The sequence below is a fragment of the Heptranchias perlo genome, chromosome 6, assembly GCF_035084215.1.
Source record: "Heptranchias perlo isolate sHepPer1 chromosome 6, sHepPer1.hap1, whole genome shotgun sequence".
Lineage (NCBI taxonomy): Eukaryota > Metazoa > Chordata > Chondrichthyes > Hexanchiformes > Hexanchidae > Heptranchias > Heptranchias perlo.
This window is the reverse complement of record NC_090330.1, coordinates 29,534,402-29,552,261: the sequence shown is the minus strand read 5'-3', so window position 1 is coordinate 29,552,261 and position 17,860 is coordinate 29,534,402.

The following is a 17,860-nucleotide window of genomic DNA, read 5'->3' as shown; positions in this document are numbered from 1 at the left end:
CTTGAACATTGAACAGAGAGTCATATTGACTACACAAGGTTCTATGATTCTATTAGAAGAGGGAATGGAAATGTAGATTGTAGATAGCAGCAAGAAAAGGGATCAAAGACATTTTCTAGCTATGTATGTAATAAGCAGTGTGTTAAAGGCCAGTTAAGTCCTTTATGGGACAAGTTGGGAAGAGATTTTATAATAAATTAGAAAATGGCTGATACGTTAAATAGATTTTTCACATCAGTATTTGCAGAGAGTCATCATCCTTTGGAACTGACTACTGAAACATGCAGTGGGTACGGATTCCATCTACCGTCCTTTAAAAGGGAACTTGTGAAGTTCCTATGTAAAGAGTATATTTCCAGTTATAAAGGGCAAGTTGCTAGTTAGGTGGATAATGAGCAGTTATAGAATATTGTGGTATCCTGGAGTTTCATATGATTATGTAGGGAGTTGGAGAGGAATTTTCCAGAGTTTATGGCTGCAGACTTTTTTCTGTTTTTTCTTTACCTTTCCCAGGAGATTGCATGGTTATGGGTATGTCAATAATGTGTGTGGTTTTACCATGTCTGGATGGGGTGTGCTTCATGAGCTGAAGATCTTTCACCATCCTTTTCTTATATTTGTATGACTTTTCAAGTGAAGACTACGGGTAAAATCAAATTCTAATTATTTTGAATTAAGAATCTATAACACAGGTCGACGTCAATAAAACATGTGTTATGAAGAAACTCAAACAAAATATCTATGACAACTGAGCCAGATGGGATACACTTTAGAATCCTCAAGGAAATGAGAGGAAATAAATGAAGCTGTAGTTAAACAGGGGAAGTGAAGAATAGTGAATTATATCCTGATCACCAAGCTATGAGTGAGTTGTAAGCCCAGTTAGCTTAATATCCTTCATGGAAAATAACAGTCAAAATTATTCTAAAAGCATTAAATGGACTACCATCAACGCTTATCTAAGGAGCAGAGAGGCTATAAGGAGTAGTTAGCATGTATTTAGAAACCACATTTTGTTAGTCTAAATTCATAAATCAAACAGGAATGTTGTCCATCCTGTTTGCATTCTGCTATTTGAATGTACTGTACATGTAACAGACAAAATATGTTACTCACACATTTTTATTTAAATCTATGATCTTTATGACTATACTTACTGCTATACGAAACGGTTTACGTAGAATCACACAGAATGCACAGCATTGAAACAGGCCATTCGGCCCAACAGGTCCATGCTGGTGTTTATGCTCCTTACACGCCTCCTCCCACCCTTCTTCATCTAACCCCATCAACATACTGTTCTATTCCTTTCTCCCTCATGTGTTTATCTAGCTTCCCCTTTGATGCATCTATGCTAGTCGCCTCAACTACTCCTTGTGGTAGCGAGTTCCACATTCTAATCACTCTCTGGGTAAAGAAGTTTCTCCTGAATTCCCTATTGGATTTATTAGTGACTATCTTATATTTATGGCCCCTAGTTCGGGCCTCCACCGCAAGCGGAGACATCTTCTCCATGTCTACCCTATCAAACTCTTTCATTATCTTAAAGACGTCTATCAGGTCACCCCTCAGTCTTCTTTTTTCTAGAGAAAAGAGTCCCAGCCTGCTCACTCTTTCCTGATATAGGTATAACCTCTGAGTTCTGGTATCATCCTAGTAAATCTTTTTTGCACCTTCTCCAGTTCCTCACAGGAGACCAGAACTGTTCACAGTACTCCAAATGTGCTATAACCAAGGTTCTATACAAGTTTAACATAACTTCCCTGCTTTTCAATTCTATCCCTCTAGAAATGAACCTGTGTTTTTTTTTATGGCCTTATTAACCTGCGTCGCTCCTTTTAGTGATTTGTGTTTCCATACCCCCAGATCCCTCTACTCCTCTACCCAATTTAGACTATTATTTTCCAAGGAGTATCTGCCCCCTTATTCTTCCTACCAAAATGCACCACCTCACACTTATCTATATTGAAATTCATTTGCCAATTACATGCCCATTCTGCAAGTTTATTAATGTCTTCCTGTATTTGTCGCAGTCCTCCTCGGTATTCACTATACCCCCCAATTTGGTGTGGTCTGCAAATTTTGAAATTGTACTTCTGATTCCTGAGTCCAAATAGTTTATGTAAATGGTGAACATCAGCACCGATCCTTGTGGAAAACCACTTCCCACCTTTTGCCAGTCTGAGTAACTACCTTTAACCCCTACCCTCTGTTTTCTGTTTTGTAGCCAGCTTGCTATCCATTCTGCTACTTGTCCCCTGACTCCACATGCTCTGATCTTAGTCATGACTCTACTATGCGGTACCTTATCGAAGGCCTTTTGAAAATCCAAATATATTACATCTACTACATTACCCTTGTCTAGTCTTTCTGTTACTCCTTAAAATAATTCAATTTGAAATCAGTGCTGTTTATTCTTTATTATATTTTTGGTTTCTAGATGTTTTTCTATTTCATCTTTGAGTAAGGATCCCGTTATCTTTCCTACCACCGACGTTAAGCTAATTGGTCTATAGTTCCCTCAACCTGTTCTATCTCCCTTTTTAAGTATAGGAATCACATTAGCTGTCCACCAGTCCTCTGGCATTATTTCGTCTTCTAATGCATTTTTATATGTATGTAATAGTGCCTCCATTATCTCTTCCCTAACTTCTTTTAATATGCACAGATGCAGTCCATCCAGATCAGGTTTGATTAGTTTATCAATTATACCCCCCAATTTGGTTCCCAAATTTTTCTATCTTAAAAGTCTTTATATCTTTTTTGATCTCTTCTTTTACTGTCATGCTCACCATATTCGTCTCCCTGGTAAACACTGAGGCAAAGTAATAATTTAATATTTCTGCTATTTCGCTGTCATTACCTGTGAGTTTATTGCGTGTATGTATCCCTTAGTGGCCCTATCCCTATCCTGATTTTCCTTTTATTTATGTCTCTGTAGAATACTTTTCTATTTCTTTTTATATTCCTTGATAATTTAATTTTGTAGTTTCTCTTTGTCTTCCTAATTGTTTTTTTTGACTTCTTTCCTAACCTTTTCATATTCCCTTTTGTCATCCTCTCCTTTGTTCAATCCTTACTAAAATAAAGCAGCCTAACAATTACATTAATAGGAATGAAAGGTAGATGATTCATTTCATTTTTAAGGATACAAATTTAAAAGTAGTATATTACAGTTTAATCTTTTGATTGAAGAGTTAACTCCAATCAAATCTGATAATTACCCCTCCCCAAAAGATGAATTCCAAAATTAATGTTAAACCCCATAAAATATGGAAACATAATTATTTGTACACTGCAGTCCTGGTGTATCACATGCTTCCACTGTCTCAGTTTGGTGCACTGAGTGCTTCATCCTTTTGTACTGTCTGGCAGCATTGATTTAGAATGCACTTTCAGTTGCCTGCGTTACATGTAGGCTGCTGAATGAAATTCCAGAGGAAGGAAATGTTATATGTCAGCTCCTTTTAGCATCATACTTTGTGAAGACAGTTATGTTTGTTACTTAAAGTAATTTAAGTGTTCTTTCTAAATCTATTTTCCTGATGAAGCCTGAAGTTTCTGATTACAAACATTCTGTTTTTCTTTTGACCTGAAAAAGCAGGTATTTGCATGCAGCTGAATTTACCTGAGTTTTTTGAATTCAGACATAATAAAACCTGAAAATCAGAAGCCTTAGTTATATAGTCTTAAAAAAAAGTCAAACAGAAAACATCTGCAAAAATGACAATGTGGAAGTAATATGAGATTTTAACCTAACTATGTTAACAAGCCCATCCAGATAGAAATCCAAAAGCTCATTGAAGTGAGCCACAAGACTCTCTTTTGCAACAGTAAATCCAGTGATTTTATAGTCAGTTGAACAGCAATAGCTGATTTGTCAAAAGCATTCTTTCATAAAGAAACCCTGAACTTCATTTTCTTGAATGGTTTAAACCTTGGCATTTAAGTTGAAGGGTAAAGGCTATTGGAGATTTGCCCTCATTAGATCCAGATAGTTAATTTTCACCTGCTGCCCCTCCATAGGTGCTGACCTTTTAGTCCATTCCAGTTCTGGCCTAATTGAAGATGATTTGCTTGAGCATTGTGAGAAGTAGAGAGGGGTTTGCCTACAGATTGACCCTCTGCAGATGGCAGCCAGAGGAAGTAAAATAATAGAGAGGTTAACGGTCAGGCAAAAGGTCAGTTTGGTTTAGATTCTGATGATATCAGAGATACCTGCTTTTACAAAGAGATGGAGTAAATGTAATGGAAGCCATGACTGGCTGGTTTTACATTATTTCATTATTTAACTGAATTAATATGCCGTCAAGGGAAGTTTTCCAAATTGAAGTGATTTTAGAAGTTTTGGTCAATATGAAAAATGCTTTGAAAAGTCTGGTGTTTGTAAAAGCAATGCAGCTGGTATATCCTTAATGAGGCAGTGCTATTATAAACCCTAGTTTGGGAAAGAAGAGACAATCTTTATTTTCAGAATGATGTTATGTGAAAGCAGTCCAATGATTTGTTTCAATATGATTTATGTTGTGTTGTGTGTACATGTTGTTCATTGCATTCCTGTGTTCTCAAAATAAAAGATATATCGGCCCGGAATTTGCTCTAAGCAGCGAACGAACGGCGCCCGCCGCTCATTAGATTTAAACCTGCCCACAAACGATTCACAGGCTTTAGTGCAGGAACTTCCTCTAATGTGAGATGCAAAAAGTGCAGCGTCTTCTCCCGGGCATCTGTGAGCTGTGTGAACAGGGAAAGGAGATCTCTGTCCTCATAACCTATCAGATTGAAGCATCCTTGACAAGCCGCGCAGGGTCAGAACCAGGAAGTACAAGCTACAACAGTTAATTCAATGTAAAATCAGTTAGAGAAAGTTAAATAAAGAGAGGGTAAGAAAAATTGAATTAAAAGAGAGAGAAATAAAAAGTAAAAAAAAAGTAATTTAAAAAAAAATCTCCAACAATTAAAATCAGAAGGAATGAGACTGCACATTTTTAAAAGTTAATTTTCAGTGCTAGAAAGGTTGTTTGGCAGTCATTAAGACTTACTACGCCATTAAAAGTTAGTTTAGATCTAAAAATCCCAGCGTACCTTTTTCTGTGCAGATTAGTTCATTTCCAGCTGGGCAGTGCAGCAACTGCGTGCTGGTCCATTCATTCCATCGGTGAGCTGTCCTTCCCGTGCAGCTTTCGGAGGAGCAGAGCAAATGGTAGAGTAATTTCTGGATTTCCGCGTTTGACTGCGCATGTGCGCTCACCGGAACTTGCTCATCCATTTGCCCTGAAATAACAGTGAGCCTTGTTAGCATCGCCGTTACTTTATGAGCAATTTCTGGGCCATTATTATTGTTTATACCAGTTACGTGGAGAAGTACCAACTAAAATACAAAAAAAGTTCTATTTGTGATTGAAATTTTTATTCAAAAAATCCACAAACTGGATCCGTTTAAAATATAATTCTCCATAACAATAAAGTTAAAGGTATCACTATGCTCCATAATTTGAATCCATCACTATGCTCCATTTTTCACATCGTTCACCTGACGAAGGAGGAAGCCTCCGAAAGCTTGTGAATTTAAAATAAAATTGCTGGACTATAACTTGGTGTTGTAAAATTGTTTACAATTGTCAACCCCAGTCCATCACCGGCATCTCCACACCATAATTTGAAGTTTCCCATTAGAGTATGCTTTGTCAGATTATATTAATAGGAGTCTCATATATGGTAATTAAGTCTTCCACCACCATGCATTTCTAAACTGCAGTACAAGGACTTCTCATCCATATCAACTGTGGAGGGGTGACCAAAAACATGGTCAAAGAAATGTGTTTTAAGGAGGGCCTTAAAGGAGGAGAAAAGAGGGGGAGAGGTTTAGGGAGGGATTTCTTAAATTTAGGGAAGGAATTTCACATGGACATTGAAAGACAAAAGCAGATTCCCAGATTATAGGAAAAAGTCAATTTAAATAATTTTGGCATGCTTAATGAAGGGAGTGCAGGTCATGTTTTGATTCCCAGGACTTGGCTGATTCACTCCACTGCATGCTACACTTAGGAACAGCAAATCTAAGGGCTGGCCACTCAATAATGTGCACCCAGTTTGTGGAACAGACTCGAGAGGCTGAATGGCCTACTCCTGTTCTTATCATCCTATGCTCCTTCCTGGATCAGCACTCGTACTGTCAGCGCACAGCATTGCACACTATCAGCCCTACTATGTTTGGCCCAGTTTAGCAGAGTGCAGAGAAAAGTTACTTGTTGCTCCTGGATTCAGTACAGTCCAAAACTATATAGGCCAGTGGGCATGTCAGAGTCAACCTTCTCTAGAGAAAACAAAAAGGGGCCCAGACTGTCGATCATTTACAAGATATTGTGATCAGAATAGCAACACAAGAGCTGCTAATGTTTGTTCCAGGACCTCAAGAGGTGCTTCAGCTGTCCCCTTGGAACACCCAGCAGTAAAGCTTTACACACTGCTCCTGTGTATAGAACTCCCTTCCAGATAGTGTTATCATCTCAAACTCTATTTCTGTGTAGAATTTTAAAAGCAGAGTTAGCCATCACTTGCTGAGCTAGGTTTGGTGGAGCAAACATAAAACTATTGCAAAATCTCTGATTTGTACATAGGTACAAGTTCAATTTCTCCAGGTCCGCCTGTTCTCCCATAAACCACCAGGATCAAATTCATTTGGCACTCATTTTCAGCTTTACCCTGTTGTTATGTCAGTTAATATATTAAACAACTTCAGCAGAAAAATTACTTGCAGTGCATATCTTGTTCAACTAATCACATCTTCATACATTAGCAATCATTCGTTCTCCTTGGCCTAGAGTTCCACTGATTGGACCATAAAATCCTCAGATTTTTAATTGCTGCGTGTACTTAGGTTATAAACTTCTATGGAGATGTCTCATTGCACTGAAACCGCCTACCTGAGCCTCTGACCTCAATCTGCACAGTTCCTCAATTTCATTATGAGTCACAGAGACATGACCAGTCAGTGTTTGACACACAGTCAACATCCAGTAAAGCTGATCAGAAGCTGAAGAAAAATGACAGGGATTTCAACCTTTGGACGCGTTCTTTTGTACATTAGCCCCTAGCTCTTGACGATGGAAGGAAACACTCTATGGGATGGCAGGGACAGAGACAATCTTCATGAAACATGAAAAACAAAACTAAAGAACAGACTTTCTAGCTAAATTGACAGATAAAGTGAGAATAAGGAAACTAGAGAAGATATAGAAAGGGACTAATTTTTTTGGAGCTGTTTATTTTTATTTGGAAGGATAGGACAATACATAAATAATATGCATTTTGTTATTACAGTAATATAATCAGTTCTAATATCCCAGAAAATTACTGTAATATTATGCAAGACCAAAAAAATACTGAAATGAAATCTGCAAGATATTTTCAGAAGTAGCAATTCTAATGATTGAGAGACCTCCTTGTGTGACAAATTCTTACCCCACTCCCAAAGTAGCATCTGCGGCTATACTCCCTTTATATTTAAATGTGATTAATTTTCTCCCGAAGAACCCGACAGTCATGATGCCTCAAATACTACAATAGGCCAAAAAACAGTATTTGTTTTCCTTTCTTAACTAGCTGATAAAGGACTACCCAGGAGTGGGTGTAAATTCTTTCCCAATACTTCATCCAGTTTTCTCAGCACGTTCTTCTAGAGAGCTATAAATATTACATTATCATCCTCTGCTTCCCCATCATCACCACCATGCCTTCAGAAGTTGCATACATTTTGATCAAAAGGATTTGGCAGAAGGGAACTGCACTACAGCAAACATTTTATAATTAGTGTATTCTGGCAGTTGTTAGAAGCTGCAAATGATGTGACATGCTGGCCTTCAACTCATAGAGAGAGGCCATTTAGGTTGTGTTTTCATGCTGATAGGGAATTATTATACAGACACTAGTGTCTCTGAACAAGCAATTTTCCTATTACCATAGTACAGCTATAGCCCTGCTGGCAAAATGCCATGGTTGATTTTGATTGCTGCTGTAATTCTGATACAACATCTGGCCGCTAGATGAGGTTGTAAGTGCACCAATGTTCATGCTGATGATATAATCATTTTGGCTTATATTCTCAACACTTCTTTACAGAGGAGAGGAAATCTAAACATTGATGGGCATAAAATATTTGTTAAAATAGTTTGCATATTACCATGTGTGCTCATCTACATCAGGGAAACAACAGGGAATCTCCCCTGTCCCTCCTGTTCAGGATGTTTATTATTCTTCCACTTTATATCAAGATCCAATATATAGTAAATAGAAAATCCCAGTGACCTATTATTTCTCAACAAAATTGCCTTTTTTACCATATGCACTATTACCAGTAGTTATGTTATAAAATATCCCTTTGTCTCTTGCACATAATCTGTTTAATAACAGACATAACAGCCCCAGTTAATGTCCTAAAATTATAAACAATGACAAAAGGTATCCAATGAATACATTAAAACATTAGTGAAACAGTATTTTGGATTGTTATGGCCTCACCCATAATTATTATATACATATTTAAAAACAATGAACCATTTCCCATTTGTTTCAGCCTATTGTATGTCACAGGGGAACCTGATTTTACATTGGGCCAGATTTTGCTGTAGCAGGGCATCGAGTGGCATCTGCCGTTTGTTAGACTTGCCCTTGCACATTTAGGTTTTTAAATTTTTTGCATGGCATGTTGCTGAAAGTGTGAGTTGATAACATCACAAACAGGGCATCTGGGACCTGAGTGAATGGGGCAAGCAACTGTGTATCTCCTTAATCAATCAGATTGAAGGATTGTGAAATAAACAGCACAGGACTGAGAAGGAGGTGTAAATTAGAGTGGGTGAATTCAATGTCAAATCAAGTACAGAAAGAGAAATAAAGAGGGAAAGAAAAATTGGATTAAGACAGACAGGAAAAGAAGAAAAAAATTAAATTTTACTTTTTTAAAATCTCCAACAACAATTAAAACCTGAAGGAATGAGACTCCACACTTGCAAACGTTAATTTTCTGTGCCAGAGAGGTTGATTGGCAGTAATTACAGCATCCTGGCGAATCGAATAACTAGGCCTGTAGATAGGGCTATAAACTAAAAAAGGGGGGGGCGGAGGAGGGGTCAGGTGAGGGGAAATTTAGAAATCTAATGAGAAAAGTTAAGACAATAGTACAGTGTAGTGACTTGGGTAAAGATAAGCAGAGTGTGGCAGGAAGGGACAGAGAGTTTACCAATAATAATGCAACAACAAGTAAGGTCAAAGCAGGAAAAAAAATGGTAAAAATCAAAGTTAAAGGCTCTTTATCTGAATGCACGGAGCATTCGTAACAAGATTGATGAATTAATTGCACAAATAGAGATAAATGGGATTGACCTAATAGCCATTATAGAAACATGGGGCTCAATTTTTAAATGGTGGCGGGATGACAGCAGGAGGGGGTCAATGGGTGTGTGGGTAACCCGACTAATAAAACCCTACCGTTTCCCAAGCGATCGCAAGTTAATTGGTGGCCCTTAACGCAGCTTCTGGGTTTGCCATCCGAAACATGCGCAGTTGGCGGACTGCGCACCAGCATGACAGGCTGTCGGCTGGAGCAGCTCTATTTAAAGGGCCATTGCTCCAAAGGCTTTTGCTGCAGCAAACACCAAAAACGCACAATGGAGCAGCACAGGGGCAAGGCTGCTTCAAGATTTAATGATGCCTCACTGCAGCAGCTACTGGCCTGGGTGAGGAGGAGGAAGGAAGTCTTTTACCCTGCGGATGGGAGGAAGTGCCCTGCCTCTGCCACCAAGAAGGCCTGGCTCAAGATGGCAGAGGCGGTCACCAGCAGCAGCAACATCTCCCTCACCTGGGTCCAGTGCAGGAAGCGTTTCAATGACCTAACTAGATCAGCAAAAGTGAGTACACTTACTGATTCTCCAGCATCATGTTCCACATCACCGCTCCCCCCCAACTCATTCTGCATTGCCAAGACTAATCCATCACATCACTCCTCACACCCATTTAAGACTCATCCTCAATTTACTTGGACTTCCTGAGCACTTCCTCACCTCCCCATTTGTCAACCCACCATTACCACTCACCCCAATCCTCTGTCTCATACTCACTCTCTGATGCATCTCCTTCATGGTCAGCCTTACCCAAACCAATGCATTAATCGGTTGGCCACTTTACCATCACATGTCTGTTCTTTCTACCCTTCTAGGAGAAGAGAGCACAAAATGTACGCGAGAGGGTGAGGACTGGAGGGGGGGCCACAACAAGTAGGGGGGTCCTCACAGATGTGGAGCAGGAGGCATTGGAGATCAGAAGCACCCTCGAGTGCCTGTCCGTCAGGGACATCGAGACTGGCACCCCACAAACGTCTGGTGACAAATTTAACATTTATCACACACAATATGAATTGATGTTAACAATGCTTGCCATGTTGAACACCTCAGTATGCTCATCGCAACATGACACATCTGTGATGATGCTTAATATTGCCTTCTGTTCTCTTACAGGTCCTTCAACAACCGCAGTGATGGGAGAGGGAGATTCCTCAGAGGAGCTCCCGGCCTCTGATTGTCCACCATCACATCTTAGTGAGCCATCCACCAGCGCAGATACTCACACCTCGGTGGGTCCTAGTAGTGAGTTAGTTGGGTTGGCACCTGGTGAGTCATCACACACAAGTGAGCACGAGCAGACACAGGTGGCAGGGGCAGCTGTGGAGAGTCCACGTCGGTGGGCGCACTCCTTTCCAGGCTCTGCTTCAGTTGGACGCAGATGCTGAACCCCAGGGGCCATCCTTTAAAAGGAGAATGATCGAGGGATAGCAGCACATTTGCAAGGTACTGGAGGAGTCCAAATCCTGCATGAGTGGAATGGTGGCACAGGTACGGGAGGGAATCTCTGAGATAGCCACAGGGACGTGAGCAGCTGTCTGAGATAGTGTCACAGGTAACTGCTGAAATGTCTGTGATGGAGAGAAGGTTAGCCTCCATTGAGCTTCAAGCATGTCTCACAAATGAGTCCATTCAGGCCCTGACAACGGCCGTTCGGACTCAGGGTGAACAATATTCTGCCGCCTTAAACAGGGAGACAGATACACTAGCACTGGCCTTACAAGGCATCACACATGTCCTCCAAACTGTTGTCCAGCAGAATGGTAGGAGTGGTGTAGCCCTGGCCCAGGGGAGGGATGATGGCAAAAGGGGACATGGAAGTGGGGACGCCACTCAAAGCGCTCCCACGTCTCACCCGTTGCCCCCCTCTCAACCAGTACCCGCAATGCTGCCTCCTCTCCAGGTGGCCGAGTCTACCCCTGCACAGGTGCAGGTGGAGCAGTCTTTGGAGGGGCCCTCATGGGCTCTAAAACCCAGAGGGCGTAGGCCCAAAGCATCTAATCGGTCAGGGCATGAACATGAGCAACCTGCCACTACCTCTGCTGCAGCCACAGGGGATGCACCACGTAGAAGCAGTAGGAAGAGGAAGGCTAAGGATTTGTGATCACGAAGGGTATGCACAAGGGTGTCTGACAGACTGTCATGTTTTTCATTTATATTTGGTTTCTGTTATATTCACATTAAATGTTATCATTCTCACCACTTCTGCCATGTCTTGCCCATTCTTGACTGGCTTTTTATGAGCTTCACCATGAGCAGCGACACTTGATGCCACCAATTGGGTCACTTTACAGTGGGTGTATGTGTAGTTGCAGGACTGTTTTGTGCAGGGAGGGGTGGGGGGGGGCTGGTGTTGATGCTGCTCATTCTAGGTGGTCTGAGGACTGGACTCTTCACACTTTCTGATGTTAGGAGAACCGTTCACATATCAGTGACTCCCTGGCCTTAAGAGCAGCCAGGTGAGCCGCTGCTCTGTCCATGAGTTCGTCCCCCTCCTCCTCCTCCTCTTCCTCCTCCTCCTCCTCCTCCGCCTTCTCATCCTCTTCCTCAATGCAGATTGCAGATATGAATGGGGCCTCCTCAAGCGGCACCCCTCTCTGTTGTGCCATGTTGTGCAGGACACAACTACTATAACATGTCCCACTCTGTCTGGTGCGTATTGAAGCGCTCCCCCAGAACGATCAAGGCGCCTAAATCGCATCTTGAGCAGCACTACAGCATGCTCAATTTTGGACCTGGTGGTGATGTGGCTGTCGTTGTATCAACGCTGATGCTCGGTGATGGGGTTCCTCAGTGGTGCCATGAGCCACGTGTGCAGGGATACCTCGCAGAGCCAGCCCATAAGGGTGTTCTGTGCGGGATGTTGGATTCCCTCAGAATGAAGGAATCATGGCAGCTGCCAGGGAATCTGGCGCACACATGAAGGAATCTTTTGCGGTGGTCACAAACGAGCTAAGCGTTGAGGGAGTGATACCCCTTTCTGTTGATGAACAGTCCTGGCTCGTGTGGAGGTGCTTTATCGCTATATGGGTGCAATCGATTGCACCCTGCACCTGTGGAAAGCCAGCCACAGAGTGGAATCCCACTGCCCTCTCCGTATTGCTGAGGTCGTCCATGGGCAAGTTGACAAACTGCGAGGCGCTGCGAAACAAGCCTTATGCACTTGTGTGCAGATGACTGAGAGACCCCGGCGATGTCCTGGGTAGCACCCTGGAATGATCCGGAGGCGAAGAAGTTGAGGGCAGTGGTGACTTTAACTGCGACGGATAATGAGATGCTGCTCGGCCCAGCCGGGAGCAGCTCGGCATGAAGGCGGCTGCAGGTGTCTGCAACCACCTGGCGACTCACTCTGAGCCTCCACATGCACTGCTTCTCAGAGAGGTCCAGGAAGCAGAGCCTCGGTCTGTAGACCCTGTGGCGAGGGTAGTGCCTCCTGCGACGTCGCTCTCTCTGTTGTTGCCTTCTGTGCTCTTGTGCAGGTCCCTGTGGCGCAGCACTGTGTTGTGAAGCTCCAAGTGGCAGAAGTGCACGCCGTGCCTGGCGAGGCCGGTGATGTTGCTCGTCCTCGGATGTAGTGGTGGATGCAGCCATGGCGCCCCCTCATCCTGATGGTGTCAGTTTGAGGGGGTCCAAAAAGTTGCTAAATATGTGTGAACAGAACAATTCTGAGTGGAAACTAAGCATTTTCAGTGTAAACACAAAGAACTTCCAGCCAAAAGTTTGACTGAAAGACCAGAGTGCCCTGCTGCAATAACTCATCTTTTATCCTCATCTGTCAAACAGGCATTTAAATGTCCAACTGGCTGCCGGCTGGAACACGTCTCCTACAACATAGAGTGTTTCCCACAGCACGGGAAACACGCTGAGAAATTAACTAGTTCAAATACTCAAAATCTAAATAACCGTCTTAACTGTCATCCTGCCAGCTTTAATTGCCGGTGGGACTTCCGCATTCGTGGGGCGCGCACACACACTGACCACATCTGTGGGGAACCTGGAAGTTGGCGGGTTGGAGCTGGTTTCCGAACTCGCTCGGGATTTCCCCGATTTTCAGAGCCCCTTCACCCCCAACGCACTCACACTTTGAGTCGAAAATCGGGCCATGGTTGCAAAATGACCACGGTTGGGAACTAAATATTCCAGGGTACATGACATTTAGAAAAGACGGGCAGAATGGAAAAGGAGTGGGTGTAGCCCTAATAATAAAGGATGACATAAAGACAGTGGTGAGAAAGGATCTTGGCTCGCAAGATTAGGAAGTAGAATCAATATGGGTGGAAATTAGAAATAACAAGGGGCAGAAAACACTGGTGGGAGTAGTTTATAGGCCCACTAATAGTAGCTACACCGTTGGACAGAGTATTAATCATGAAATAATAGGAGCTTGTAACAAAGGAAATGCCGTCATCATGGGGGACTTTAATCTGCATATAGACTGGACAAATCAAATTGGCAAAGGTAGTTTGGAGGACAAGCTCATGGAATGCATTCGAGACAGTTTCCTAGAGCAATACGTCATGGAACCAACCAGGGAACAGGCTATTTTAGATCTTGTATTATGTAATGAGTTAGGGTTAATTAGTAATCTCACAGTAAAAGAACCTCTGGGGAAGAGTGATCATAATATGATAGAATTTCACATTGAGTTTGAAAGTAACATAGTTAAGTCAGAAACTAGAGTGGTAAACTTAAAAAAAAGCCAATTACATAGGAATGAGGGGCGAGTTGTCAAAGGTAGATTGGGAAATTAAACTAAAGGGTTTGACAATTGAAAAGCAATGGCAAACTTTAAAGAAATATTTCAATATTCTCAACAAGTATACATTCCATTGAGAAATAAAAACTCCACAGGAAAAGTGATCCATCTGTGGTTGATTGAAGAAGTTAAGGAGAGTATTAGATTGAAAGAAGAGGCTGATAAGGTTGCCAAGAAGAATAATAAGCCTGGGGCTTGGGAGAATTTTAGAAACCAACAAAGGGTGATCAAAAATTGATAAAAAGGGAGAAAATAGAATATGAAAGTAAATTAGCAATAAACATAAAAAAGGATTGTAAGAGCTTCTACAAGTATGTAAAAAGGAAGAGAGTAGCAAAAGTAAACATTGGTCCCTTAGAGGCTGAGACAGGAGAAATTCTAATGGGGAATCAGGAAATGGTAGATGGGTTGAACAAATATTTTGTATCTGTCTTCACAGTAGAAGACACAAAAAGCATACCAAAAATAATGGGGAACCAAGGGGTAAATGAGAGTGAGGAACTTAAAAGAATTAATATCGCTAGAGAAAAAGTACTGGACAAACTAATGGGACTAAAAGCCAACAAATTCCCTGGACCTGATGGCCTACATCCTAGGGTTCTAAAAGAGGTGGCTGCAGAGATAGCAGATGCATTGGTTATGATCTTCCAAAATTCTCTAGATTCTGGAACGGTCCCGCTATTCAAGAAAGGAGGGAGAGGGAAAACAGGGAACTACAGGCCAGTTAGCCTTACATCGGTCATTGGGAAAATGCTGGAATCCATTAGTAAGGAAGTGGTAACAGGGCACTTAGAAAATCATAATATGATTAGGCAGAGTCAACATGATTTTATGAAAGGGAAATCGTGTTTGACAAATTTATTAGAGTTTTTTGAGGATATAACTAGCAGGGTAGATAAAGGGGAACCAGTGTAGTATATTTGGATTTTCAAAATACATTCAGTTGGGTGCCACATAAAAGGTTGTTACACAAGGTAGGGCTCATGGGGTTGGGGGTAATATATTAGCATGGATAGAGGATTGGTTAAAAGACAGAAAACAGAGAGTACGGATCATTGGCAAGCTGTAACTAGTGGGGTGCTGCAAGGATCAGTGCTTGGGCCTCAGCTATTTACAATCTATATTAATGACTTAGATGAAGGGACCGAGTGTAATGTATCCAAGTTTGCTGACGATACAAAGCTAAGTGGGAAAGTAAGCTGTGCGGAGGACACAAAGGGCTCAATTTTAGGGGGCAATTGCGGATGCGTTGGGGACGGGGGGGGGGGGGGTCTCCGAAAATCACGGAAATCCTGTTCAGGTTTGGAAGCCAGCTCCAACCCGCCGACTTCCAAGTTTCCCAGGGACCCACCTGTGTGCGCGCGGGCGACCCGAAACCAGAAGTCCCGTCAGCAATTAAAGTCGGCGGGATGTCAGTTAAAGAGCCAAATGTACCTCATTGAGGTATTTAAGGCACTTTACCTGTGACAGATTAAGTGATTGTAATGATTTTTAACTTACCTGGGCGGCTTGCCCACCAGACGTGAAGGGCCGGATCAGGGATAAAGAAACTAAACAAATTACATTAAAAAACCATCGAAGGAAGTTAAAACACAAAATGAACCTACCTTTGTACCCTTCTCCGATGTCCAATGTCTCTCTCTCCGACCTCCCCCTCTTCACCCACCCAATGTCCTCCCAATGTCTCCCTCTTCACCCCCCCCTGATGTCCTTCCAATGTCTCCCTCTTCACCCCCCCGATGTCCTCCCGATGCCCCCCTCTTCACCCCCCCCCGATGTCCTCCCGATCTTCCCCTCATCACCCCTGATCTTCCACTCTCCCCCCCTGATGTCCCCCTCTTCACTCCCAATCTTCCCCCTCACCCTGGATCTTCCCTCTCCCCCTGGATCTTCCACTGTCTACCCCCACCCCCCCGGTCTTCCATTCCGGCGCCGGATGACGTTTCGCCCTCTCTCTTTCTCGCCTTCCCCCTCCCTCGCCTATCAATCAGGCTGGCTGCCGGGCGCGAAACCCGGAGAGGATGTTAATCATCGGCAAACACCATGCGATCGCGTCGGAAATGGTAAGTTTTGGTTGTGCGGGTTTGGTCATACGGGTTTGCCACACGCACCTTCACCCCCCTGCTGCCAACCCACCACCATTTCAAAATCGACCCCAAAGAGTCTGCAAAGGGATATAGACAGGTTAAGTGAGTGGGCAAGAAGGTAGCAGATGGAGTATAATGTGGGGAAAGGTGAGGTTATTCACTTTGGTAGGAAGAATAGAAAAACAGAATATTTTTTAAACAGTGAGAAACTATTAAATGTTGGTATCCAGAGAGACTTGGGTGTCCTCGTACAAGAAACACAAAATGTTAGCATGCAAGTACAGCAGGCAATCAGGAAGGTAAATGGCATGTAGGCCTTTATTGCAAGGGGGTTGCAATACAAGAGTAAGGAAGTCTTACTACAGTTGTACAGGGCTTTGGTGAGACCACACCTGGAGTACTGCGTAAAGTTTTGATCTCCTTATCTAAGGAAGGATATACTTGCCTTGGAGGCGGTGCAGCAAAGGTTCCTGGGATTAATTTCTGGGATGAGAGAATTGAGTAGAATGGGCCTATACTCTCTGGAATGAGAGGTGATCTCATTGAAACATATAAGATTCTGAGGGGGCTTGACAGGGTAGATGCTGAGAGATTGTTTCCCCTGGCTGGAGAGTCTAGAATTAGGGGTCATAGTCGCAGGATAAGGAGTTGGCCATTCAAGACTGAGATGAGGAGGAATTTCTTCACTCAGAGGGATGTGAATCTTTGGAATTCACTACCCCAGAGGGCGGTGGATGCTGAGTCGTTGAATATATTCAAGGCTGAGATGGATAGATTTTTGGACTCTAAGGGAATCAAAGGATATTTGGATCAGGCGGGAAAGTGGAGTTGAGGTCAAAGATCAGCCATGATCTTATTGAATGTCGGAGCAGGCTCAAGGGGCTGTATGGCCTACTACTGTTCCTATTTCTTATGTTCTTATGCTCTTATCATGTCGTTAAAAGGGTACTTACACTTAAAATAACAAGACTTAACTTTCTGTGGTGAGTTTAGTTTGTATCTACCACGCAAATACAGCAATTTCATGCCATTCAATGCATTTCAATGGTGGGGCAGACAGCGAGATTCTGTTTTCGCAAAGCTAATGGCAGATTGGTGCAACTCAGACGACAACATTTGGATATTCGCATATAACCGCGCATCTGCCCCTCGCCTGAATTTGCTGTACCATTCTTCACTCAGAGGGTGGTGAACCTGTGGAATTCTCTACCACAGAAGGCAGTGGAGGCCAAGTCAGTAAATATATTCAAGAAGGAGATAGATATATTTCTTAATGCTAAAGGAATCAAGGGATATGGGGAAAAAGCGGGAACAGGGTACTGAGTTAGATGATCAGCCATGATCATTTTGAATGGCGGAGCAGGCCCGAAGGGTCGAATGGCCTACTCTCTCAATGTGGGAGAACCTTCACCACACGGACTGCAGCGGTTCAAGAAGACGGCTCACCACCACCTTCTCAAGGGCAACTAGGGATGGGCAATAAATGCCGGCCTCGCCAGCGACGCCCACATCCCATGAACGAATAAAAAAAAATGTCAACTCTCTCACTCCAAAACTCTATCACTCCTCGTCAGCACTCCATTCCTGGTCTGTACCTCTCACTGCCAACACGTACAGTT